The 26769-nt window shown below is 39.9% G+C and overlaps 1 pseudogene; it reads right to left on the reverse strand.

Moving 5' to 3' along the window:
* Window positions 1–26206, reverse strand: LOC139176662 (zinc finger protein 268-like; annotated as a pseudogene).
* Window positions 26207–26769: the final 563 nt, after the last annotated feature.

A 26769-nucleotide genomic window follows, 5' to 3' on the forward strand; every position in this document is an offset into this window, starting at 1 on the left:
ACAGGGAGGCCTGGCGTGCTGCGATTCATGGGGTTGCAAAGAGTTGGACATGACTGAGCGACTGATCTGATCCGATCTGATCTGATAGCCTTCCTGATATTTGATCTTCAAGTTATGTTACTGAGAAATAAATGCTGAAGTGTCCAACTAAAATGGTAGAGTGTATTTCTTCTTTCAGTTCTTTTTTTGCATCATTTGAAGCTTTCTTGATAAGTACACACATTTAGGATTTTTTTTTTTTTTTTGGTAAAATGATGCTTTTCCTTATATAATGTTCCTACATATTCCTGACAATTTTCTTTGTGCTTAATATATATTTACTTTCAAAAAAAGGGCACATATTTTCCAATGTCAGCTCTTAGACTGGGAGATATGGTACAGATAAATCTATCTGATCTGTATTTCACTTGTCTGAGGTTTGCTGAAGCTTTTGGTTGATTAGTACAAAACTGTCTTCAGATACTTCAAGGGCAGACCAGGATGTTTCCCTCAGCAGGGCCTGGAATCTGAGTGTGAAAACACTGATGAGATCAGATTGTGTTCACAGCCAAGCTGTCATGTTTCAGAGTTGTGCAAAACATCACCCTGCCTTATAGCCTGTAGTTTAAATATTCGCCTGTAGTTTATTTTGGTTTTCCTAAATAGACAATCACATCTGCAAACAACAGGATTTTTTCCCCAGCCCTAAACCCCAATTCCTTACAACTTTTGGTTCTCACATATTAGCTAGAATTTCCATTGTTATTGTTTAGCCACACAGTTATGTCCAACTCTTTGCAACCCCATGGACCGTAGTCCACCAGGCTCTTCTGTCAGTGGGAAATCCCAGGCAAGAATACTGGAGAGGGTTTGCCATTTCCTTCTCTAAGGGATCTTCGAACCCAAGTCTCCTGTTTGACAGTTGGGTTCTTTACCACTGAGCTCCCAGAAGCCCTTAGAACTGCCATTACCTTGCTATAATTAAAGGGGTGAACATTCTTTAACTTGGTAATTTGATTTAAAAGTGATAATAATTTAAGCTATTCTTGGTAACTTCGTAGAAGGAACTAATTAATAATTGTAGCAAACTACACAAAGCATATTTTAGAGTACAGAGAGAAAGATCCTAAACATCCAAGGGTTTATGATGCAATCCTTACTGTTATATTGGTTATTACATTCAGTCATACACTTTAAAAAGTCTTTATGTTGTTATTATGAACATGTATATCCCTGATAGTTATATACTTTCTCCAATCTTTTCCTAAAATTTTGGGACATCTTTATAACCTTAAAGTCCTTTCTAAAGGAAATTATTTTGTACAGGTGAACCACAATAATAGTGAAGTAGGGACTTCCCTGTTGGTCCAGGGGTTAAGAACTTGCCTTGCAATACAGGGGATGCAGGTTTGATCCTTGGTTGGGAAAGTAATATCCCACACGCTGTGGAGCAGCTAAGCCTGTAAGCCACAACTGCTGAACCCACACACTTGGGAGCCTATGAACCACAATTAGAGAGCCTGCCTGCTACAACTACTGAAGTCTGGGTACTCTGGAGCCCTCACACCACAACTACTAAACCTCATGTCAGAACTAGCAAGTCCAGGCACCACAATGAAAGATCCTGCATGATGCAAAAAAGATGCTACATGCTGCAACTAAGACCTGATGCAGCCAAATAAATAAATGAATAAATACATAAATAAAATTTTAAAAATAGTGAAGCAAACATTTCTACTGAGGCTTTACCTCATCCGAACAAAAACAATCATAAATCATCTTTTCTTTTCTTGTTTTTTTTTGGCTTGGTTTCTCCCAAGTATAAGTTTCTGATATCTACAATTCATCCACTTTATATTTTCTCTCACTAAAATCCTAATTATTAATAAATTATGAATTTAAAAGGATTTTATTCTATATTCATTTGCATTATGGAATTTCCTCTTCATGAATGCTACCATATTAAAAATTATTTTCTGACATTAATTTCATTCATATTGTTCCTCACCTGAACAAACTTAAAGACATGGTACGATTTCCTGCTGAGAACTTTTATAGGGTTCACTGAATTCATAGGGGTCCTACATTTACTTATTTTTAGTGTATAAAAAACAGCTTTTGGTGGATATCCTTCAACATGCCATACATACATGGTGTACAATGAAATGATGTACGGAGTTTCTCTCCTGTATGAATCTTCTGGGAATTCCTGGAAATTCACTTTACAGAGAAAGTTTCTTACATTTAATTCACTGGTAAGTTTCTCATCTGCATGAGTTCTCTGATGTACAGTGAGCTGTGATCCAACAAAAGGCTTTCCCACATTCATTGCATTTACAGGGTTTCTCTCTTGTATGAGTCCTCTGATGTGCACTGAGAATTTATTTCTGAGAGAAGGTTTTTCCACACTCACTGCATCCATAGGGTTTCTCCCCTGAATGAGTTCTTCTGATGTAAAATGAGCTTCTATTTTCTAATGAAAGCTTTTTCACATCATTGCAGTCATAGGGCTTCTCTCTTGTTTCCATCCTCTGATATACAAGGAACCATAATTTTCCACTGAAAGATTTTTTCACGTTGACTATATTCATAAGGGTTTTCCCCTGCATGGGTTCACTCATGTACAATGAGTAGTGATTTCCAAATGAAGGCTTTCTCAAATTTGTGACATTCATATGGTTTCTTTCCTGAATGAGTTCTCATGTTTATAATGAGGTATGACTTGCCACTAAATGTCTTCCCATGCTCATTGCAGCCATAAGATTTTTCCCCAGTGTGAGTTCACTGATGTGAGATGAGCTGATCTTCTCTATTAAAGGCCTTTTCACATTCATTCCATACATAGAGATTTTCTCCTGTGTGAATTCTCTGACATACAATAAGTTGTGAATTAAAACTGAAAGATTTCCTTCATTCTCTGCATTCATGTGATTTCTCTCCTGTGAGTCCTCATATGTATAATGAGGTAGGGCTTGCTCCTAAAAGCTTTCCCACATTCATTGCATCCATAGAGTTTCAATCCTGTGTGACTTCTCTCATGTACAACGAGGTATGAATTCAAACTGAAAGCCTTTCCACATTGATTACATCAATAGGTTTTACCCCAGTGTGTGCTCCCTGATGTACAATGAGCCATAACTTCAAAGTAAAAGATTTTCCACATACATTACAACCATAAGATTTCTCTCCTGTGTGAGTTTTGTGACGTACAATGAGGTTTGACTTTGTATTGAAGGCTTTTCAACATTCACTGCATGCATAGGGTTTCTCCCTGTATGAGTTCTCTGATGTGAAATGAGATGGTATTTCTGACTGAAGGCCTTCCCACATTGACTACAACCATAGGGTTTCTCTCCTGTGTGAGTTTTCTGATGTGAAATGAGATGGTAGTTCCAACTGAAGGCTTTCCCACATTCATTACAACCATAGGGTTTCTCTCCTGTATGGGTTTTCCAACGTACAATAAGGTTAGACTTTGTTTTAAAGGCTTTTCAACATTCACTACATTCATAGGTTTTCTCTCCTGTATGAGTTCTCTGATATATCGCGAGTTGTGACTTCAAACGAAAAGTTTTCCCACAGTTACTGCATTCATAGGGCTTCTCCCCTGTGTGAATTCTCTGAGGTATAATGAGTTGTGAATTCAAACTGAAGGCTCTCCCACATTCATAGCATTCATGGAGTTTCTCTCCTGTGTGAGTCCTCTGATGTAAAACGAGGTAGGACTTCATTCTAAAAGCTTTCCCACATTCACTGCATCCATAGGGTTTCACTCCTGTGTGACTTTTCAGTTGTGACTTCAAACTGAAGGCTTTTCCACACTAATTACATCCACAGAGTTTAACCCCACTGTGTGCTTTCTGACGTACAATGAGCTGTGACTCATTGGAGAATTTCCCACATTCACAACAACCATAGGTTTCTCCCCCATGTGGGTTCTCTGATGTACCATGAAGTAAGACTTTGTATTAAAGGCTTTCTGACCATCAATGCCTTCATAGGGTTTCTCTCCTGTATGAATGCTTTGGTGTATAATGAGTTGTGATTTCAAATCAAAAGTTTTTTCAAATGCATGACACTTAAAGGGTTTCTGTCCTGAATGAGTTCTCTGGTGGGAAACAAGCTGGTCTTTTCTACTGAAAACTTTTCCACATTCACAACATTCAGGGATTCTCCTGTGTGTACATTCTCTGATGTATTACAAGGTGTTAATTGAAACTAAAAGTTTTCTGACAGCCACTGTATTCACGTAACTTCTCTACTGTGTGAATTCTCGATTGCGCAATGAGGTAGGACTTGCTGCTGAAGTCTTTCCCACATCTATCACATTTGTAGGGCTTTTCTTCTGCATGAGTTTCCTGATACACCACAAGGTATGACTTGCTACTGAAGGCCTTCCCACATGAACGGCATTCAAAGGATTTTCCTCCCATATGCATTTGTTGGCAAATAAGCTATGACTTTCTGTTGGCAGTTTTCCCAGATTCATTACTTTCACAGTGTTTTATGCCAATAGCAGCTTGTTCACGTTTAGAATGGAAGGGTGATTCTCTCTGTACATGAAACCCATTAGGATTCTTTCCAGCATAATTACTACTGAAATCTATATTATATTTCAAACTCTTTCTATTTGTGACACATTTATGAAGTCTTTGTCTTGAAGAAATATAATCTTCACTAAGAAAATAGTTTTCCAAATGCAGTACAGGGTAGTCTTCTGCTTTGATTTTCCTGATCCCATTCCATACAAGCATTAATTTCCCAGACTTCATCTAGAAATGAAAATACTCATGTTATGAATAGTAACATGATCTTGGTATAGCATAAAGTTACCTTAAAATGCCATGTCATGAGGTTTTTCTTAGTTTCTGATATCAGTTCTGAACATAAATAAAATCTCAAGAGTAAAGGTACCTGGACACCAGGCACTGGACTCCAGTGTCTGGAGTACTGGACAGCTGGTACCCGGACAACTCCTGGACACTGAGGAAAACAAAGCAACTTAAAACATGAACACAGGCATAGGGAACTGCCAATAAATAGAGTCTTGAGTTTCAGATTTTTGTACTATATCTTCTTTAGAAAGCACAAGGTAAAATGAGGTAAACATAAAGAAGTGGAAAAGATCTCTAGGCACTAGCATTATTTAACAAATAATTATTAAATACCTATTATGTGCCAAACACTGTTAAGCTCAGGAGAAAGCAGAACCATTGCAGATTGGTTTACACTCCTCTTGGGAATAAAGGTCCACTGAATACCCAAATAGATGAAAACAAACTCACAAGAAACATCATCATGATGTTTCAGAACACTGTCAAGCAGCAGCCAGTAAAACTTCCAGAGAAACCAAAAATGTTTCATATAATAAATCAATTTTACAATGGATCTAACTTCTCACTAGCATCAGTAGAAGAAAGAAAACAGAGCATTCAGGAGTAAAGAATAAACATTTTCAGAGGCACAGGTCTCAACATTTATATCAAATGCATCCTTTCACAGGAAGCTACTGTGAGAGGTGTTCCAACAAAACAAATCTAGAAAAAAGAGGACACACACCATTAAAAAAAAAAACAAAAACACAGAAAATTTGAAAGGAGATTCCAGGATAAAAACTGTACAACCAGGTGATGAGAAAAGTTAGGTTACACCACAGGAAGTCACAAGACCTGGGAGTGATGTCACCAGGAAGATGAAATTGACAGAATCACTAATTAAGCTGAATGTACCAAAAGAATATTTAGACATGTGAGGAAGAGTCTGGGCTAAATTAATTATAAATATGAGCAATAACAGAGAAAACTGGAAAGGCAAGGAAAACAACTGAACAGAAAAAGTGATTTATGAATGAAAACTAACCATTGTACACTTGTATGATTTACCTGTGAATGGAAATTACATAGTCATGAAGATGCAAAAACTGAAGACTGTTTTAAGCAAGAGCATGAAGTAGCTTTATTAGGATAATGTAGGTATGAGAAGACTGTGTATATTATGGGGAATATGAGGGGAGGAGGATGAAAGAGAATTAAATCTATCCTTCACAGTGAGTAATTAGGAGAAAATCTAGGCGCGATAGAATAAGCACTGGTTATTTAGAAATCATGGAGGAAAATTCACTAAGAAAGGGCTAAGAGATGAAATTGTTTTTCTCCAATAGGAATGAAAAACAGAGGGGCAAGGTGAACAGATGCTGGTTAAACATTAACCAACACCCCCCACTGTTGCCGAATTCCAAATATACAAAGTAAATAAAGAGCAAGACACAGGACTAAGTCCTCAGGCACAATGACAAATATTTGGAGGCTGAAGAGAAGACAGAACGGGTAGAGTGGACCTAGATATCTCAAAGTAACATGCTGACTGAGGTGATGGACAGAACAGGGTATTGAGAGAAGACAGAAACAGGTCAGGTTTGAAAACTGCAATATCACAGGATCTTAATACCTCATTTCAGGTTCCTCTAAAGCCTAAATTTGAACTCTCTTATTCATTTTGTACACAACATCCAAGTTATATGTTCCTAAACACCAATTCCCAACTGGGACAATATCCATTCCCATGCACCGAGAAATGAATATGAGCATGTTTGACTATTACAATGGCTTTGAAGTGAGTATGTCTGGCAATTAAACAGTCTTAAAGTCATAAATGTTTCCATCAGGAAAAAGCAGGCCAGTGGGTAATTAATCTTTGCCCTTGAATCAGACTTGCTCATGTTTGGCTGTCAGTGTTGTTACTGTAGACTTCAGAGTTCATGGATACTGAATCTGTCCATTTCTATACTTTACCCTTCCAATCTTTCTGTTGCTGGCACCACACTCCTTGTTTTTCCTTGGTTCTCACATCTCTGGTTTCCTTCATTTTATCTCCCAGGAAATCTAATGAACTTGCTACTGAGCATTTTTTTTTGCAACAGTAATTTCAGAAAATCAGATCATTGCTGCTATCTGAAGGGACAGCATAAAGAATTCAAGAAATTCAAAAGAATTCAAGAAGAAATTTTTTTGAATTCAAAAGAATTAAAGAATTCTGTGTTTACAGAATACCAGAGCCAGTGAGTAGAAAACAGGAATTCACAAGACTGAAGATTGTTTAAACATGATTCAAGACTATATTAAACATGATTACTGGCTGTGGCTCATCTTGAGTTTAGCTACAGAAGACAATGGAAGAGGAACTCAGGCTAAAAGAGAAGAACTCAGGGCTCACCAGGCCACGGCTGTGGCAGAAGCCCTGGAACAGCCTGCCCAGCCCAGTACCAACGCACTGTAACCAGTGGCTTCCCTGTGGTGCCACTGCTGCTGCTCTCCCAGAACAAGGTTCCTGTTATAACCATTCTGTACGTCTCTCTACCACTCAACCTGTCTGGCTAGTTGTATGTGGATAACTTATCTTTAATATAGATCACCAGACCATGAAGATGTATCACCAGGTCTAATTAGAAACAATAATCCTAGACTTGTACTAATATGGTTAAAAATGAAAAGAGATGTAATAGAATATTTTTGAAGGTGGATGGAGGGAAAGAAGGATGTGACTGGATGCTCCCTCACCAAAGAGGAAGATGAAGGTGTACAGTGCTGTCCTTCTCCTGGTTGGCAGAAATCTGATTTTATGTCCTACCTCCATCCGTAAGGCTGTGTGCTTCAGTTAGGAAACTGGAGACCCATCTCCATACCCCCTGCTGAAGGGGAAGCATGATTTATCTGAGCCAACAGTGATGGTTTCATTTCCCTTGCCTGAGTCTTCTTTAGACAAGGTAAGTGATAAAAAATATAGCCTATTAAACATGGTACGGAGAAGGCAATGGCACCCCACTCCAGTACTCTTGCCTGGAAAATCCCATGGACAGAGGAGCCTGGTAGGCTGCAGTCCATGGGGTCGCTAAGGGTCGGACACGACTGAGCAACTTCACTTCACTTCCAGTAGGTCCCACATGCCTTGGGGCACCACAACCACTAAGCTCATATCCTAGAGCCCAGGAGGTGCAAATACTGAAGCCCAAGCGCTCCAGAGCCTGTGCTCTGCAACAAGAAACACCACCTCAAAGAGAAACCCATGCACCACAACTGGAGAGTAGCCCCTCCTCACACTAGAAAAAGCCCGTGAGCAGCAACAAAGACCCAGTGCAACCAAAAATAAATACATTTTTAAAAGTTCATTTATATCATTTCTTTTTAGATTCCACATAGAAGGGATGTCATATGATATTTCTTTTTCTCTGTATGACTTCACTCAATATGACGGTCTCTAGGTCAATCCATGTTGCTACAAATGGCATTATTTTATTCTTTTTTAATAGCTGGGTAACATTCCATTGTATGTATGTACCACATCTTCCTTATCCATTCCTCTGTTGATGGGTATTTAGGTTGCTTCCATGCCTTGGCTATTGTAAACAGTGCTGCAATGAACACTGGGGTTCATGTATCACTTCAGATCATGTTTTTATCCAGATATATGCCCAGGAGTGGGATTGTAGAGTCATATGGTAGCTCTAATTTTAGTTTTTTAAGGAACCTCCGTACTCTACTCCATAGTGGCTGCACCATTTTATACTCTCACCAACAATGCAGGAGGGTTCCCTTCTCTCCACGCCCTCGCCATTACTGTTTGTGAATTTTTTGATGATAGCCATTTTGACTGGTGTGAAGTGATACCTCATTGTCATTTTGATTTGCATTTCTCTAAAAATTAGCATTTTTGAACATCTTTTCATGTGCCTCTTGGCAATCTGTATGTCTCCTTTGGAAAAATGTCTCTTTAGGTCTCCTGCCATTTTTTTGATTGGATTGTTTTGATGATATTAAGCCTCATGAGCTGTTTATAGATTTTCAAGATTAATCCCTTGTTGGTTATATCATTTGCAAATATATTCTCCAATCTGTGAGCTGTCTTTTCATTCTGTTTATTGTTTCCTTTATTGTGCAAAAGCTTTTGAGTTTAATTAGGTCCTGTCTATTTATTTTTGGTTTTATTTCCATTATTCTGGGAGATAAATCAGAAAAAATATTGCTGCAATTTATTTTTTTTTTCTAATTTTATTTTATTTTTAAACTTTACATAATTGTATTAGTTTTGCCAAATATCAAAATGAATCCGTCACAGGTATACATGTGTTCCCCATCCCGAACCCTCCTCCCTCCTCCCTCCCCATACCATCCCTCTGGGCCGTCCCAGTGCACCAGCCCCAAGCATCCAGCATCGTGCATCGAACCTGGACTGGCAACTCGTTTCCTACATGATATTTTACACGTTTCATTGCCATTCTCCCAAATCTTCCAACCCTCTCCCTCTCCCACAGAGTCCATAAGACTGTTCTATACATCAGTGTCTCTTTTGCTGTCTCGTACACCAGGTTATTGTTACCATCTTTCTAAATTCCATATATATGCGTTAGTATACTGTATTTATGTTTTTCCTTCTGGCTTACTTCACTCTGTATAATAGGCTCCAGTTTCATCCACCTCATTAGAACTGATTCAAATGTATTCTTTTTAATGGCTGAGTAATACTCCATATGTCAAGAGTGTTCTGCCTAAGTTTTCTGTAGGAATTTTACAGTGTTCAGTCACATTTAGGTCTTTAATTCATTTTGAGCTTATTTTTGTATATGCTGTTACAGAACGATCTAATTTCATCTAGTTTTTTACATGTTTTTCAGTTTCTCAGGACCATTTGCTGAAGAGACTGTCTTTCTACCATTGTGTAGTTATGCCACCCTTGTCACAGATTAATTGACCACAGGTGCATGAGTTTATTTCTGGGCTTTCTATCCTGTTCCATTGATACAGGCTTCTATTTTCATGCCAGTACCATCCTCTTTTGGTGACTATAGCTTTGTACTATAGTCTGAAGTCATGAAGCCTGATTCTTCCAGCTCTGCTTTTCTTCTTCTTGATTGCTTTGTCTATTCAGGGTGCTTCTTGTCTTCATACAAATTTTAAGATTTGTGTTTCATTTTGGTGAAAAATGCCCTTGGTAATTTGATTGGGATTGCACTGAGTCTGCAGATTGTCTCAAGTAATATAGTCATTCTGACAATATTGATTCCTCTAATCCTTGAACATGGTATATCTTTCCATCTGTTTGTCTTATTCAAGTTCATCAGCATCTGTCCTTTTTGTAATATAGGTCTTTTGTCTCCTTGGGTAGGTTTATTCCTAATTATTTTATTCTTATAGGATGGTAGATGGGATTGTTTCTTGAATACCTATTTTTGATCTTTCATTTTTAGTGTATAGAAACAGAATAGATTTCTATGGATTAATTTTGTAACCTGTAACTTTTCCAAATTAATTGATGAGTTCTAGTAGTTTTCTGGTAGCATCTTTAGGATCTTCTCTGTAGAGTATCATGTCAACTGCAAATAGTGACAGTTTAACATCTTTTCCATTTTGGGTTTCCTTTACTTCTTTTCTTCTCTCATTTCCATGGGTAGGAATTCCCATGGAACCTTCAAAACTATGTTGAATAAGAGTGGATATCCTTGTCTTGGTCCTGAAATTAGAGGGAAAGCTTTCAGCTTTTCACAATTGAGATGTTAGCTATAGCTTTGTCGTATATGGCTTTAACTACGTTGAGGTATGTTCCCTCTACCTTCCTTTTCTGGAGAGCTTTTTTTTTTTTTTTTAATCATAAATGGGTGAATTTTGTCAAAAGTTTTTTCTGCATCTATTGAAATGTTGTTCAGTCACTCAGCCATGCCTGACTCTTTGCAACCCCATGGACTGCAGCATGCCAGTCCATTGAGATGCTCATATGTCTTTTATTCTTCAATTTGTTTATGTGATATAACTCAGTGACTGATTTGCAGATATTGAAAACTCCATGCATCCTTGGGATAAATCCCACCTGATCAGAATGAATGACCTTTTTAATATATTGTTGGATTCAGATTGCTAGTATGTTGATAAGGAATTTTGGGTCTATGTTCATCAATGATTGCTGTTCAGTCACTCAGTTGTGTCCAACTTTTTGTGACCCCATGGACTGAAGCACACCAGGCTATCCTGTTCTTCACTATCTCCTGAGTGTGCTCAAACTCATGTCCACTGAATCAGTGATGCCATCCAACCATCTAATCCTTTAGTGTCCCCTTCTCCTCTTGCTTTCAATCTTTCCCAGCATCAGGGTCTTTTCCATTGAGTCGACTTTTCACATCAGGTGGCCAAAGTATTGGAGATTCAGCTTCAGTAACGGTCCTTCCAATGAATATTCAGGGTTGATTTCCTTTAGGATTGACTAGCTTGATCTCCTTGCTGTCTAAAGGAATCTCAAGACTCCTTTCTAGCACCACAGTTTAAAAGCATCAATTCTTCAGCACTCAGCCTTCTTCATGGTCCAACTCTCATATCCATACACGACTAGTGGAAAAACCATAGCTTTGACTATATGGACCTTTGTCAGCAAAGTAATGTCTCTGCTTTTTAATATACTGTCTAGGTTTGTCACAGCTTTTCTTCCAAGGAGCAAATGTCTTTTAATTTCATGGATTCACTTACTGTCTGCAGTGATTTTGGAGCCCAAGAAAATAAAGTCTGTCACTATTTCAATTGTTTCCCCATATATTTGGCATGAAGTGATGGAACCAGATGCCATGATCATAGCTCTGAATGTTGAGTTTTAAGCCTGCTTTTTCACTCTCCTCTTTCTTTCACTTTTTCATCAAGAGGCTCTTTAGTTCCTCTTTGTTCTCTGCCATAAAGGAGGTGTCATCTGCATATCAGAGTTTATTGATATTTCTCTTGGACACCTTCATTCCAATTAGAGCTTCACCCAGCCTAGCATTTCACATGATGTACTCTGCATATAAGTTAAATAAGCAGTGTGACAATATACAGTCTTGATGTACTCTTTTTCCCTATTTGGAACAGTCCATTGTTCTATGGAGAAGGAAATGGCAACCCACTCCAATATTCTTGCCTGAAGAATCCCATGGACAGAGGAGCCTGGCAGGCTACAGTGCATGGGGTCATAAGAGTCAGAAATGACTTAGCAACTAAACCACCACCACCCATTGTTCCATGTCCGGTTCTAACTGTTGCTTCTTGACCTGCACACAGATTTCTCAGAAGGCAGGTAAGGTGGTCTGGTATTCCCATCTCTTTAAGAATTTTTCATAGTTTGTTGTGATCCACACAGACAAAGGCTTTAGCATAGTCAATGAAGCAGAAGTAGATGTTTCTCTGGAATTCCCTTGTTTTTTCTATGATCCAATGGATGTTGGCAATTTATCTCTGGTTCGTCTGCTTTTTCTAAATCCAGATTGAACATCTGGAAGTTCTCGGTTCACGTAATGCTGAAGCCTAGCTTGAAGGATTTTGAGCATTACCTTGCTAGCATGTGAAATTAGTGCAATTGTGTGGTAGTTTGAACATTCTCTGGCATTGTCCTTCTTTGAGATTGGAGTGAAAACTGACCTTTTCCAGTCCTGTGGCCACTGCTGAGTTTTCCAAATTTGCTAGCATATTGAGTGCAGCACTTTCACAGCATCATCTTGTAGGATTTGAAATAGCTCAGCTGGAATTCCATCACCTCCACTAGCTTTGTTCGTAGTGATGCTTCCTAAGGCCCACTTGACTTCACAATCCAGGATGTCTGGCTCTAGGTGAATGATCACACCATCGTGCTTATCTGGGTCATGAAGATCTTTTTTGTATAGTTCTTCTATGTATTCTTGCCACCTCTTCTTAATATCTTCTGCTTCTGTTAGGCCCATAATGTTTCTGTCCTTTATTGTGCCCATCTTTGCATGAAATGTTCCTTTGACAGCTCTTATTTTCTTGAAGATATCTCTAGTCTTTCCCATTCTGTTGTTTTCCTGTATTTCTTTGCATTGATCACTTAGGGAGGCTTTCTTATCTCTCTTTGCTATTCTTTGGAACTATGCATTCAGATGGGTATATCTTTCCTTATCTCCTTTGCCTTTTACTTCTCCTCTTTTCTCAGCTATTTGTAAGGATTCCTCAGACAACCTTTTTGCATTTCTTTTTCTCATGGATGGTTTTGATCACCACCTTCTATACAATGTTATGAACCTCTGTCCAGAGTTCTTCTGACATTCTATCAGATCTAATCCCTTGAATCTGATTGTCACTTCCACTGTATAATCATAAGGGATTTGATTTAGGTCATACCTGAATGGCCTAGTGGTTTTCTCTACCTTCTTCAATTTAAGTCTGAATTTTGCAATAAGGAGTTCATGAACTGAGCCACAGTCAGCTCCCAGTCTTGTTTTTGCTGACTGTATACAGCTTCTCTCCATCTTTGGCTACAAAGAATATAATCAATCTGACTTCAGTATTGACCATCTGGTCATTAATGATTTTGGCCGATAATTTCCTTTTTTTTCTTCAGTATCTTTGTCTGGTATTGGTATCAGTACGATAGTGGCCTCATAGAATGAGTTTGGGAGTTTTCCTTCTTCTCCATTTTTTTTGGAGTGGTTTCAGAAGGATACATGTTACCTCTTCTCTAAATATTTAATAGAATTTGCCTGTGAAGTCCTCAGGTCCTGGACTTTTGTTTGTTGGGAGTTTGTTTTTTTTTTTTAACTTTTTATTTTGTATTTGTGTATAGCCGATTAACAATATTGTGACAATTTCAGGTGAACAGTGAAGGGACTCAGTCATACACACACACACACACACACACACACACACAGAGGCTCCCTCGGTGGCTTAATGGTAAGGAATCTGCCTGAAATGCAGGCGACGCATAAGATGCTGGTTCAATCCCTGGGTTGGGAGGATACCCTAGAGGAGGGCATGGCAACCCACTCCAGTTTTCTTGCCTGGAGAATCCCATGGACAGAGAAGCCTGGCAGGCTACAGTCCATAGGGTCACAAAGAGTTGGACACAACTGAGGTGACTAGGCACACACACACACACACACCCACACACACACACACACATACACATACGTTCTCTCCCAAACTCCCCTCCCATCCAGGCTGCCATATAACACTGAGCAGAGTTCCATGTGCTATACAGTAGGTTCTTGTTGGTTATCCATTTTAAGTATAGCAGTGTATACATGCCCATTGCAATCTCCCTAACTACCCCTTTCCCCCAGCAACCATAAGTGTGTTTTCTAAGCCTGTGAGTCTATTTCTGTTTTGTAAGTTCATTTATATCATTTCTTTTTAGGTTCCACATGTAAGGGATATCATGCAATATTTCTCCTTCTCTGTCTGACTTACTTCACCCAGTATGACAATCTCTAGGCCCATCCATGTCACTGCAAATAGCATTATTTCATGTTTTTAATGGCTGAGAAATATTCCACTGTATATGTTTACCATAGCTTCTTTATCCATTCCTCTGTCAATGAACATTTAGATTGCTTCCATGTCTGGGCTATGGTAAACACTGCTGCAATGAACATTGGGATGTATGTATCATTTGAGGTCATGTTTTTCTCCATATATATGCCCAGGATTGGATTTCAAGATCATATGGTAGCTCTACATTTAACTTTTTAAGGAACCTCCATACTGTTTTCCTGGGCTTCCCTGGTGGCTCAGTTGTAAAGAATCTGCCTGCAATGCAGAAGACCTGGGTTCAACCCCTGGGTCAAGAAGATCCCATGGAGCAGGGCATGGCAACACACTCCATTAACCTTACCTGGAGAATTCCATGGACAGAGGAGGCTGGCAGGCTATACAGTCCATAGTGCAACAGAGTCAGACACAACTGAAGTGACTAAATAGCAATACTATTTTCCATAGTGATTGCACCAATTTACATTCCACCAACAGTGTAGGAGGATTCCCTTCTCTCCACACCCTCTCCAGCATTTGTTTGCAGGTTTTTTGATGATAGTTATTTTGACTGATGTGAGGTGATATCTCATTGTAGTTTGAGAAGGATAGGTGTTAGTTCTTCTCTAAATGTTTGATAGAATTTGCCTGTGAACTCACCAGGTCCTGAACTTTTGTTTGAAAATTTTTCATCACAGTTTCAATTTCAGTGTTTGATTGGTCTATTCATATTTTCTACTTCTTCCTAGTTCAGTCTTGGCAATCTGTACCTTTCTAAGAATTTGTCCATTTCTTCCAGGTTGTCCATTTATTGGCATACATTTGCTCATAGTAGTCTATTATGATCTTCTGTACTTCTGTGGTGTCAGTTGTAACTTCTTTTTTCTATCTAATTTTATGGATTTGGGTTCTCTCCTTTTTATTCTTGACGAGTCTGGCTAAAGCTTTATCAATTTTATCTTTTCAAAGAACCAGATTTTAGTTTTGTTATTTTTGCTATTGCTTTCTTTGTCTCTATTTCATTGATTTCTGCTATGATCTCTCTCCTTCTAACTTCAGGCTTTGTTTGTTCTTCTTTCTCTAGTTGCCTTATGTGTAAGGCTAGTTGTTTATTTGAGATTTTTTTTGTTTCCTGAGGTAAGAACATATTGCTGATCTTCCCTATTAGAACTGCTTTTGCTGCATCCTATACGTTTTGGATTGTTTCATTTTCATTTGTCTCTAGGTATTTTTATTTCATCTTTGATTTCTTCAGTGATCCACTGGCTCTTTGGTAGCATGTTTTTTAGCCTCCATGTGTTTGTGTTTTATAGTTTTTTTTCTTGTAGTTTATTTCTAATCTCATAATGTTATGGTCAGAAAAGATGCTTGATATGCCTTGAATTTTCTAAAATTTACCAAGAATCACATTATGGCTCAGCATGGGGTAAATCCTGGAGGATGTTCTGTGTGCACTTGAGAATGTGTATTCTGCTGCTTTTGGATGGAATGTCTCATAAAGATCAATTAAGTCCATCTGGTCCACCATCTGGTCCAATGTGTCATTGAAGGCCTGTATTTCCTTACTGTTTTGTCTGGAGGATCTGTCCATTGAAAGGTGAGTGTTAAAATCTTCCACTATTACTGTGTTACTGTCAATTTCTCCTTTTATGGCTGTTAGTATTTGCCTTATATATTTTCATGCTCCTATGCTCAGTTCAGTTCAGTTCAGTCAGGGCATATATATTTACAATTGTTATATCTTCTCCTTGGATTGATCCCTTGATCATTATGTAGTGTCCTTTTTTGTCTCTTATAATTGTCTTTTAAATTCTATTTTGTCTGATATAAGTATTGCTATTCCAGCTTTCTTTTGATTTCCATTTGGGTTGAATACCTTCTTCCATGCCCTCACTTTCAGTCTATATGTGTGGTCTTTGGTGGGTCTCTTGTAGACAGGATGTGTGTGTGTGTGTGTGTGCGCGCGCGTGCACGTGCGCACACACGTGCACTCAGTTGCTCAGTCACATTTGACTCTCTGCAATCCCGTGGACTCTAGTTTACCAGGTTCCTTTGTCCATGGGATTATTCCAGCAAGAATACTGGAGCAGGTTGCCATTTCCTCCTCCCGGGGATCTTCCCAACCCAGGGATAAACCCGCATCTCCTGAAGCTCCTGCATTGGCAGGATTCTTTACCACTGAGTTACCTGGCAAGACCAGGATATATACAGGTCTTGTTCTCACATACATTCAGTTAGTCTATGTCTTTTGGTAGGCCTATTTAATCTATTTACGTTTAAGGTAATTATCAATACATGCATTCCTACTACCATTTTCTTAAATATTTTCCATTTGTTTTTGTAGGTCTATTTTCTTCCCTTCCTCTCTTATTCTCTTCTCTTGCAGTTAAACGACCCTCTTTAGTGTTGTGTTGGGTTGCTTTTTCTTTTTTGTGTGTGTATGTATCTATTGTAGTTTTGGGGCTTGCTTTTCCCATGAGGTTTTCATACAGCCCTCCATATATGCACAATGTTTTCTTTTGTTTCAGTTGCTAGTCTCTCTCCCACCTAGAGGACTTCCTTTAGCATTTGTTGCAAAGTTGGCCTGGTGTTACTGAATTCTCTTAGCTTTCACTTGTCTGTAAAGCTTGTCTCTTTTTTCCTATCAAATCTGAATGAGAGTCTTGCTGGGTAGAGTACTCTTGGTGGTAGGTTCTTCCTGTTCATCAAATTAAATATATTGTGTCACTCCCTTCTGGCTTGCAGAGTTTCTGTTGAGAAATCAGCTGATATCTTTATGGCAGTTCCCTTGTATAGTATTTGTCATTTTTCCCTTGTTACTTTTGATTTTTTTCTTTGCCTTTAAGTTTTGTCAGTTTGACTACTATGTGTCTCAGAGCGTTCCTCCTGGTGTTTGTCCTGCCTGGTATCCTCTACACTTCCTGGACTTGACTGTTTCCTTTCCTGTGTTAGAGAACGTTTTAGTTATTATGTCTTCGAATATTTTCTCAGGTCCTTTCATTCCCTGGTCTCCTTCTGAAACTCCTATAATGTGAATGTTGGTGTGTTTAATGTTGTCTCAGAGGTTTCCTAGACTGTCTCATTTATTTTCATTCTTTTTATTTTGTTCCATGGTAGTGATTTCCATTCTGCTTCCAGGTCACTTATCCATTCTTTTGCCTCAGTTATTCTGCTAAAGATTCCTTCTATTTTCATTTCATTTCTTACACTGTTCATCCTTGTTTGTTTGTTCTTTAGTTCTTCTGTCTTTGTTAAACATTTCTTGCTTCTTCTCAATCTTGGCCTCCACTATCTGTCTGAGATCCTAATCATCTTCAGTATCGTTATTCTGAATTCTTTTTCTGAACGGTTGCCTTCATTTAGTAGTTTTTCTGGGGTTTTTATCTTATTTCTTCAGCTGGGACGTAAGCCTCTGCCTTTGGAACATTTTGTCTAACTTTCTGTGATTGTGGTTTTCACTCTTCAGGTTGTAGGGTTGTAGTTCTGGCTTTTAATACACATTTAGATTACTTATATTTTTGAGTTATCATACAAGTCTTTGTGTGAACATGTTTTGCTTTATCATGGGTAAATTCCTAGAAGTAAAATTGCCACACTGTGCAGTAAGTTTTTATTTAACTTTATATTTAACCTTCAAAGAAACTGCCAAAACCTTTACAAAATGACCGCACCATTTTATATTCCCACCAGCAATCTATAGTGGTTCCAATTTCTCTACACCCTTGTCAACATTTTCTTTTTGGTTATAGCTATTCTAGTGGGTATAAAGTAGGTCTTTGTTATGACATTAATTTGTATTTCCCTAATGACTCATGATTTGGAGAAGGAAATGGCAACCCACTCCAGTGTTCTTGCCTGGAGAATCCCAGGGACAGGGGAGTCTGTTGGGCTGCCGTCTATGGGGTCGCACAGAGTCGGACACGACTGATGCAACTTAGCAGCAGCAGCAGCAATGACTCATGATGTTAATCATATTTTTGCTTACTTGCCACTTATCCATCTTCTTTTATGAACTGTCTGTTCAAATCCTTTTCCCGTTTTTAAAATTGGGTTGTCTTTTTACTGAGTTGTAAGTTTTCTTCATAAACTCTGGATATATCCATTATTAGGTACATGATTTGTGAATACTGTCTCCCAGTCTGTGACTTGTCTTTTCATTTCTAAATGGTGATTTTGAAGCTCAAAAGTTTTATCTTAATGCAGTCCAATTTCTAATTCCAAAAGCACAATCTATAAAAGAGCTTTCTAAGAACTTTAGACTCAAAGGTCATGAATATTTTCTTCTGTGATTTCTTTTAGAAATTTTATAGCTTTTCCTCTTTAAGTCTATGTTCTATTTTGAGTAAATGTTTTGGTATTGGGTGACATAAGAGTCACAGATCATCTTGTGATAACATAAAATACATAATGTAAATCTTATGATCTTAACCATTTTTAAGTGTACACGTAACTGGAATTAAGTACATTCACAGTGTTGTGTAACAATTACCCACATTCATATTTATGTCCAGAATTCTTCATCTTGCAAAACTGAAACTCTACATCCTCTGCAACAACTCCTCATTCTCCTCCTACCATGGCTCCCTGACAACCATCATACATCCTACTTTCTATGATCTTCACTACTCTAGGAATAGAAATCATGCCCCATTGGATTAACAGAAAGCAGTGACCAACAGAAATTCTAAAGCTTGTCTTACAGAATAGCAGCTAAGAGAACAATTTATTAAAAATCCTTCTACTTATAACCTGCCCTCACTGACCAAGTTTGCCTTAATTATTTTTTGATTCCCTAACTGTCCCCTACAGGTAACACCTCTAATGTATGGGTCACTATATTAAGAGGTGCTGAAGGAAATGGCAACCCACTCCAGTACTCTTGCCTGGAAAATCCCATGGACGCAGGAGCCTGGTAGGCTGCAGTCCATGGGATTGCTAAGGGTTGGACACGACTGAAGCGACTTCACTTTCACTTTCCACTTTCATGCATTGGAGAAGGAAATGGCAACCCACTCCAGTGTTCTTGCCTGGAGAATTCCAGGGATGGGGGAGCCTGGTGGACTGCTGTCTCTGGGGTCCCACAGAGTCGGACACGACTGAAGCAACTTAGCAGCAGCAGCAGCAAGCTGTTTTTAGAAAACTGGAGTCAGCTCTTGTCCAGCTGGGGCCACTGACCCTAAAAAACTGGGTCTGTACATGTGTCCAATGAACAATATTTTGATGTCAGAGGGCCAAAAACTCTACCCTCATATCATGCTACACTTCCATTTTCAAACATGGATCCCACAAAGAAGCACGGAACTCAGATATACCTGCACAAAACACTGATAACTTCACCTTTTCCCTCCTCCAATCGCATTTCCTTACACCTAAGACCTCCCTGCTTCTTTATCCCATAAATATCTCAAGTCCTTTGCCTTCAAGAAGGCAGACTGGAGATTTGTTCTCCCACCCCCTTACTTGGCTGTATCATGAACAAACTCCTTCTCTGCTACAAACCTCAGCATCTCAGCATCTGACTCACTGTGTGTCAGGCAAATAAACCTAGTTCAGTAACAGACACTCGCGTAAGTAGCACCTTACAGTATTTGTCCTTTTGTGACAGGCTTGTTTCAGTGAATATAAACTTTAAAGTAACAAATAATGTGTGTAATTCCCAAACCTCTTTTGAGAGAGAAGAAGAACAAAAAATTATTAGTGAAAAAAGGCAAGAGAAGAAGAAACACAAAAGATAGATCGGATAAAGCGAATAGAAAAAAACACAGTAAGATGGTGGATTTAAACTCAAACATATCAATAACTATGTTAATTATCATGAAGAAAGCATTCCAGTTAAGTACAAAGATTGACAGACTGATTTTAAAAAAAACATTGATGCTATTTTTAAAAGATACATGTAAAATATGAAGATACAAAAAGGTCAAAAGCTAAAGAAAAGTACATAGCAAGCAATTAACCAAAAGAGTGCTCCTATGGCTTGAAGAATATAACACAGACTTTAAGGCAAAAAAAAAAGGATTCCTGGAAATAAAAATGACTCCACAATTTCCAAAGGCAAAAATCAGGAGGAAAACATTGTTTTCAGTGTGTTTGGAAAGGATAAGTAGCTTGCTCAAGTCAACCAAAGGAGTTATTGGCCACCATGTTACACCACCCCAGCCCTAGCCCCTACAGGTGCACACTGAGCCAGTTCCAGAGGCCTGACTATGGGCCTGGCCACTCCCCAGGCACAGGGGCTCCATCTGTCCGGAGCCGCCTTCTCCTTCCCCTTCACATAGCTACTTCCATAGGTCCTTTGAGAGTGGTGCTGCCAGGTCATCTCCTGGGATATCCTCTGCCCTGGTTCGAATCCCATGGCTGCCTTCCCTGCCATCTGTCTCTCCTCTGCACTCTCCCACCCCATGGTTGCCTCTGACCAATGTATGCTCAGTGCCTAATCAGGACACTGATATACAAACAAGGGCCAATATCTGGACATACACAAGAGTGCTGAGGCTTATTTGTTCTAAATGAGTAATTCATGAACACAGACACATTTTAAACAGGAAATTATCATTTTAACCTTGAATATGCCAGAAGGGTCAGTCTGAATATATCCAGCCTGGCATGGGAACCCTGGCCAACCTTCCTCAGAAAGGCCCTATCAAGCTGAACTCGCTTCCTTCCCCACACTCCCTCACATCAATCTTGAAGCCTAACTTGCTGTACTTGCCCAACCTGCTCTTAGCATGTGGTGATGGTCACCACAGGGCATGCCCAAAGCTGGAGAAAATGGGAAACAAGCCTCCCTGATTTAAATAAGTCAACTCCTATGTGAGAGGAGGAGACAGAAAATCTTTCCAAGCTCCTAGGAATGGTTCTATGAAGACCTACAAGACCTTCTAGAACTAACACCCAAAAAAGATGTCCTTTTCATTACAGGGGACTGGAATGCAAAAGTAGGAAGTCAAGAGCTACCCGGAGTAACAGGCAAATTTGGCCTTGGAGTGCAAAAGGAAGCAGGTCAAAGGCTAACAGAGTTTTGCCAAGAGAACATACTGGTCATATCAAACACCCTCTTCCAACAACACAGGAGAAGACTACACATGGACATCACCAGACAGTCAATACTGAAATCAGATTGATTATATTCCTTGTAGCCAAAGATAGAGAAGCTCTATACAGTCAGCAAAAAACAAGACTGGGAGCTGACTGTGGCTCAGATCATGAACTCCTTATTGCCAAATTCAGACTTAAATTGAAGAAAGTGGGGAAAACCTATGACCATTCAGGTATGACCTAAATCAAATCCCTTACAAGTATACAGTGGAAGTGACAAATAGATTCAAGGGATTAGATTTGATAGACAGAGTGCCTGAAGAACTATGGACAGAGGTTGGTGACATTGTACAGAAGACAGGGATCAAGACCATTCCCAAGAAAAAGAAATGCAAAAAAGCAAAACGGTTGTCTGAGGAGGCCTTACAAATAGCTGTGAAAAGAGAAGGTAAAGGCAAAGGAGAAAAGGAAAGATATACCCATTTAAATGCACAGTTCCAAAGAATAGCAAGGAGAGATAAGAAATTCTTCTTCAGTGATCAATGCAAAGACAGAGGAAAACAATAGAATGGGAAAGACAAGATCTCTTCAGGAAAATTAGAGATACCAAGGGAACATTTCATGCAAAGATGGGCATAATAAAGGACAGAAATGGTATGGATCTAACAGAAGCAGAAGATATTAAGAGGTGGCAAGAATACATAGAAGAACTATACAGAAAAGATCTTCATGACCCAGATAACTATGACAGTGTGATCACTCACCTAGAGCCAGACATCCTGGAATGCAAAGTCAAGTGGGCCTTAGGAAGCATCACTACAAACAAAGCTAGTGGAGGTGATGGAATTCCACTTGAGCTATTTCAAATCTTAAGAGATGATGCTGTTAAAGTGCTGACTCAATATGCCAGCAAATTTGGAAAATTCAGCAGTGGCCACAGGGCTGGAAAAGGTCAGTTTTCATTTCAGTCCCAAAGAAAGGCAATGCAAAAGAATGTTCAAGCTACTGCACTCATCTCACATGCTAGCAAAGTAATGCTCAAAATTCTCCAAGCCAGGCTTCAATAGTATGTTAACCATGAACTTCCAGATGTTCAAGCTTGATTTAGAAAAGGCAGAGGAAACAGAGATCAAACTGCCAACATTCATGGATCATCAAGAAAGCAAGAGAGTTCCAGAAAAACATCTACTTCTGCTTTATGGACTAAACCAAAGCCTTTCACTGTGTGGATCACAACAAACTGGAAAATTCTTCAAGAGATGGGAATACCAGACCACCTAAACTGCCTCCTGAGAAATCTGTATGCAGGTCAAGAAGCAACAGTTAGAACCGGACATGGAACAACAGACTGGTTCCAAATCAGGAGAGGAGTACGTCAAGGCTGTACATTGTCACCATGCTTATTGAACTTATATGCAGAATACATCATGAGAAATGCTGAGCTGGATGAAGCACAAGCTGGAATCAAGATTGCCAAGAGAAATAGCAATAACCTCTGACATGCAGATGACACCACCCTTATGGCAAAAAGCGAAGAGGAACTAAAGAGCCTTTTGATGAAAGTGAAAAAGGAGAATGAAAAAGCTGGCTTAAAACTCAACATTCAGAAAACTAAGATCATGGCATCTGGTCCCATCACTTCATGGCAAATAGATGGGGAAACAATGGAAACAGTGAGAGACTTTATTTTCTTGGGCTCCAAAATCACTGCAGATGGGCACTGCAGCCAAGAAATTAAAAGACCCTTGCTCCTTGGAAGAAAAGTTATGATCAACCTAGACAGCATATTAAAAAGGAGAGACATTACTTTGCCAACAAAGGTCCATTTAGTCAAAGCTATGGCTTTTCCAGTAGTCATCTATGGATGTGAGAGTTGAACTATAAAGAAAGCTGAGTGCCGAAGATTGATGCTTTTGAACTGTGGTGTTGGAGAAGACTCTTGAGAGTCCCTTGGACTGTGAGGAGATCCAACCAGTCCATCCTAAAGGAAATCAGTCCTGAATATTCATTGGAAGGATGCTGAAGCTGAAACTTCAATACTTTGCCACCTGATGTGAAAAACTGACTCATTTGAAAAGACCCTGATGCTGGGAAAGATTGAAGGCGGGAGAAGAGGATGATAGAGGATAAGATGGTTGGATGACATCACCGACTCAATGGACATGAGTTTGAGAAAGCTCTGGCAGTTGGTGATGGACAGGGAAGCCTGGTGTGCTGCAGTCCATGGGGTCGCAAAGAGTCAGACACGACTGAGGAACTGAACTGAACTGAGGAATGGAGACTCCCTGGAACTGAATTGTAATAACACAATTACAGGAGGGACTTGTCAACAGCAGAAAATAGCCAAACAAGTGAAAAGAACAAAATCTGTCAGTAAGTGCCAGCATCCTCTGAGGAAAGAAACAAAAGATTTAAGGGCTCACAGGCCTCAGTGCAATGTCACCTCCAAGAACCACCTCCCTCTTCTCTGAATTCACTCATCAACAGCTTTCTGATTACTAGCTGTCACACTGGACACCCAGGAGGGAACACCCAGAATATGGGTCGAATATGTCACCTGCCATGGGAAAGGGACTTCTCTGTCACACCTTTTTTAAATGTCCTGCTTATTATATCCTTTCTGCTTTCAGCCTACCCCGAATGGAGTCATCTACATTCCCCAGGGACTGGACCACACACAACCACTCTGCCCAGAGTCCCACAAGGGACTTAACTGCCCCTGCTTTGGTTACTTTCACTCACCTGGTCCTGAGTCCAAGGAGCAGCTGATAAGTGACCCTTTGTTGGTTAATAGTAACTACTATTAGGGCCCACAAGTCTAGTATCTCTTAAGAAATTCTCATCCTACACCCTGAGGCAGTACACTAACCAGGGAAATGGCTGAGGGGCAAACCACTCAGGTTCAAATCCTGTCTCTACACCAACTAGTAGTGTAGCCTGGCTCCCAAGAAGAGGCACTGATGAATACCTACACTAGATTCAGCACAGAGCCTCACATACAGTATACAGTGAGCATTCACACTGGGTTGGAATGGTAAGAAATACAGGACAACTTGCAGAAAATAAACCACTCTAAAAAGTGACAATGGACTAAGTGAAAAAGCATCACCTGGTTCTCATAAAACAGGATTTGACTTTCAAACATCTAAAATTCTAAAATCTAAACACCTAAAACATCCCCTAAATTCTGCCTATGTTCTCCATTTCTACTGCCCTAGACAACACATCCTCTGTCTGTTGTCTGGACCCCTGCAATCATCCATGTGGCCACCCTTGCCGTACTCATCCTCACTTTACTCAGCAGCCAGAGGGGCTTTAAAAACCCCAAGCAAGTCATGTTCCCCTTTTCTTAACATGTCAGCTTCCCAGACTGATCAGGCCCCTGGCATCTCTATCTGTTTGCTACCCTCCCCTCTCCCACAACCCTAGCCACACAGGACTTTCTTCCCTGTTACAAAGGCACCAAACCTCCCCCACCTCACAGCCTTGAAATGGCTGTTCCCACCCTGTATGTTCATTCACCTGCTCTTCCCAAGGCTGACCTGCTCTGGTAACTGGCAAACATCACCTCCTCCAGGGGGCCTTCCCCAAGTATCCAATCTTTCACATCAACCAATTTTAATTCTATGTATAACATGAAAATGACATTTCCTGTTAGGTAGTTTCTTCATCTTTTATGTGTCATCTGTCTTCCTCCACCAGAATGCAAACTCCCCAAAGCATGGATCTGTCAGTCTCGTTCACCAGTACATGCCTGGGGCCGTGAAGGGGGCCTGGCACAGAGGGATGCTGAATAAATACCTGGAGAATGAAAATACAAACAAAGATTTCAAATACCCAAAGCCTGTGATTTGCATGTGTCAATAGCTCTTCCTCCTGAGAGGGTGTACACTGTCCCAATAAGAACTCAGAACAGGGAGCCTGACCTCCTGGATCTGACTTTTGTCTTCTGCTGAGTGATCTTGGCAGACCATGTACCCATCACCTTTATCTTTTAAATGGGGCTGACATTATTACCTTCCTCATAAGGTTGGTATGAGAATTGGTTTGTAACCTACTCAGTGTAACCTGTTCAGAAATATCTCTTGAGAAACATGCCTACCCACCTGTCCATCAGCACCTGCGGGATCCCACTATTTCCAATGGAAATATCCACCCAGCTTTCTGCAACAACTCAGTCTTCACTGACTCAGGAAATTGTATCACTCCCAACCCAGGCCCACAGAATAGACCTCCAGCAGTTATACCCAGCTCTTCCCATTTCCTCACCACCAGCACCCAACTAGTTACCAAGTCCACGTGCTTCTGATTTTACTGTCTCTCTTTTCTCAAAGCCACTACTATACTTAAACCTCGTCTTCACTTGCCTGATGTAGGCTGTTCCATCCAAAAATTCTTTGGAAAACACTTCAATGAGTCTTTCTCCCTTAGAGGATAAAATTCAAGTTGTTTATTATTATTATTATTATTATTGGTCACATTTTAGTTCCCCAGACAGGGACTGAACCCAGGGCCAGGGCAGTGGAAGTACCCAGTCCCAAGTACTTGACCACCAAGGAAGTCCCCAAACCCAAGACTTTAATGTGATCCTCAAAGCCCTCAATGATGATCGGATCCCTGCCTATGGCTCTGGCCTCATTTCTTAATATACACCCCACGACCACCACATTTCAGCAACTGTAGAGTTCAAAGTTCACCAATATTAGATCGCTTCAAGACTCTCAAATTTGCGTGTTTCTTCCTTTCCCTAGGCTGACCTTCAATCTCTTGTTCACCTTTCAAATCTCACTTTATGACTCCCTTACTAATTCCTGAAACATTTCTTGGGGTGTCCTTACTTCCAAAACCGACCACAGTTCCACAGTGTGCTCTAAGAGGACCCCAAACGTGTCATTGTGCTTGTACATTTTCTTGCCCACCATCCCCACCAGACCATGGCTTTTCCAAGGCAGGAACGACCCTCAGCCCCTGTCCTAGAGTCCAGCAAATAAAAACAAAAAACAATAAACAAAACTGTTTAATAAGCGAAGACATAAATGCATAATTTCCCAAATGAGACCTCAAAATTTTAGACATAGCATGAAAAAACTAAGAAAATGTGTGTTGAAAAAAACTGGAAGATGAATGATTACACCTTGTTTAACTCAAGGCTCAAGGTACAGAAATGGCAGAAAAGAGACTGAAAGGAGTAAATTAACAGTTTCATGACAGGAAGCACTTCTGTGCTAACAGCCTAACAACTCAAAGAAGGCCCAGTGGCTTGGCAGCGAGCGGGGTGTGGAGAGGGAAAGCCATTCACACTCCGACCCTGGCAAAGACTGGCAAAGACGGATGAGCACAGGTTAGCGTTCAAGAGCTTTTCAGAAACGAGACTCACCTAGACAGCAGCTGTCCAGACCCTTTTGACCATCCCCACGGCCAGTTTTGAGCTTCCTGCAGAGGGGTTACAGGGCCGGACGGCCGCGGGAGGAGAGAACCTTGAGGG

Source organism: Bos indicus, chromosome 17 (assembly GCF_029378745.1).
Source record: "Bos indicus isolate NIAB-ARS_2022 breed Sahiwal x Tharparkar chromosome 17, NIAB-ARS_B.indTharparkar_mat_pri_1.0, whole genome shotgun sequence".
In the NCBI taxonomy this organism is placed as follows: domain Eukaryota; kingdom Metazoa; phylum Chordata; class Mammalia; order Artiodactyla; family Bovidae; genus Bos; species Bos indicus.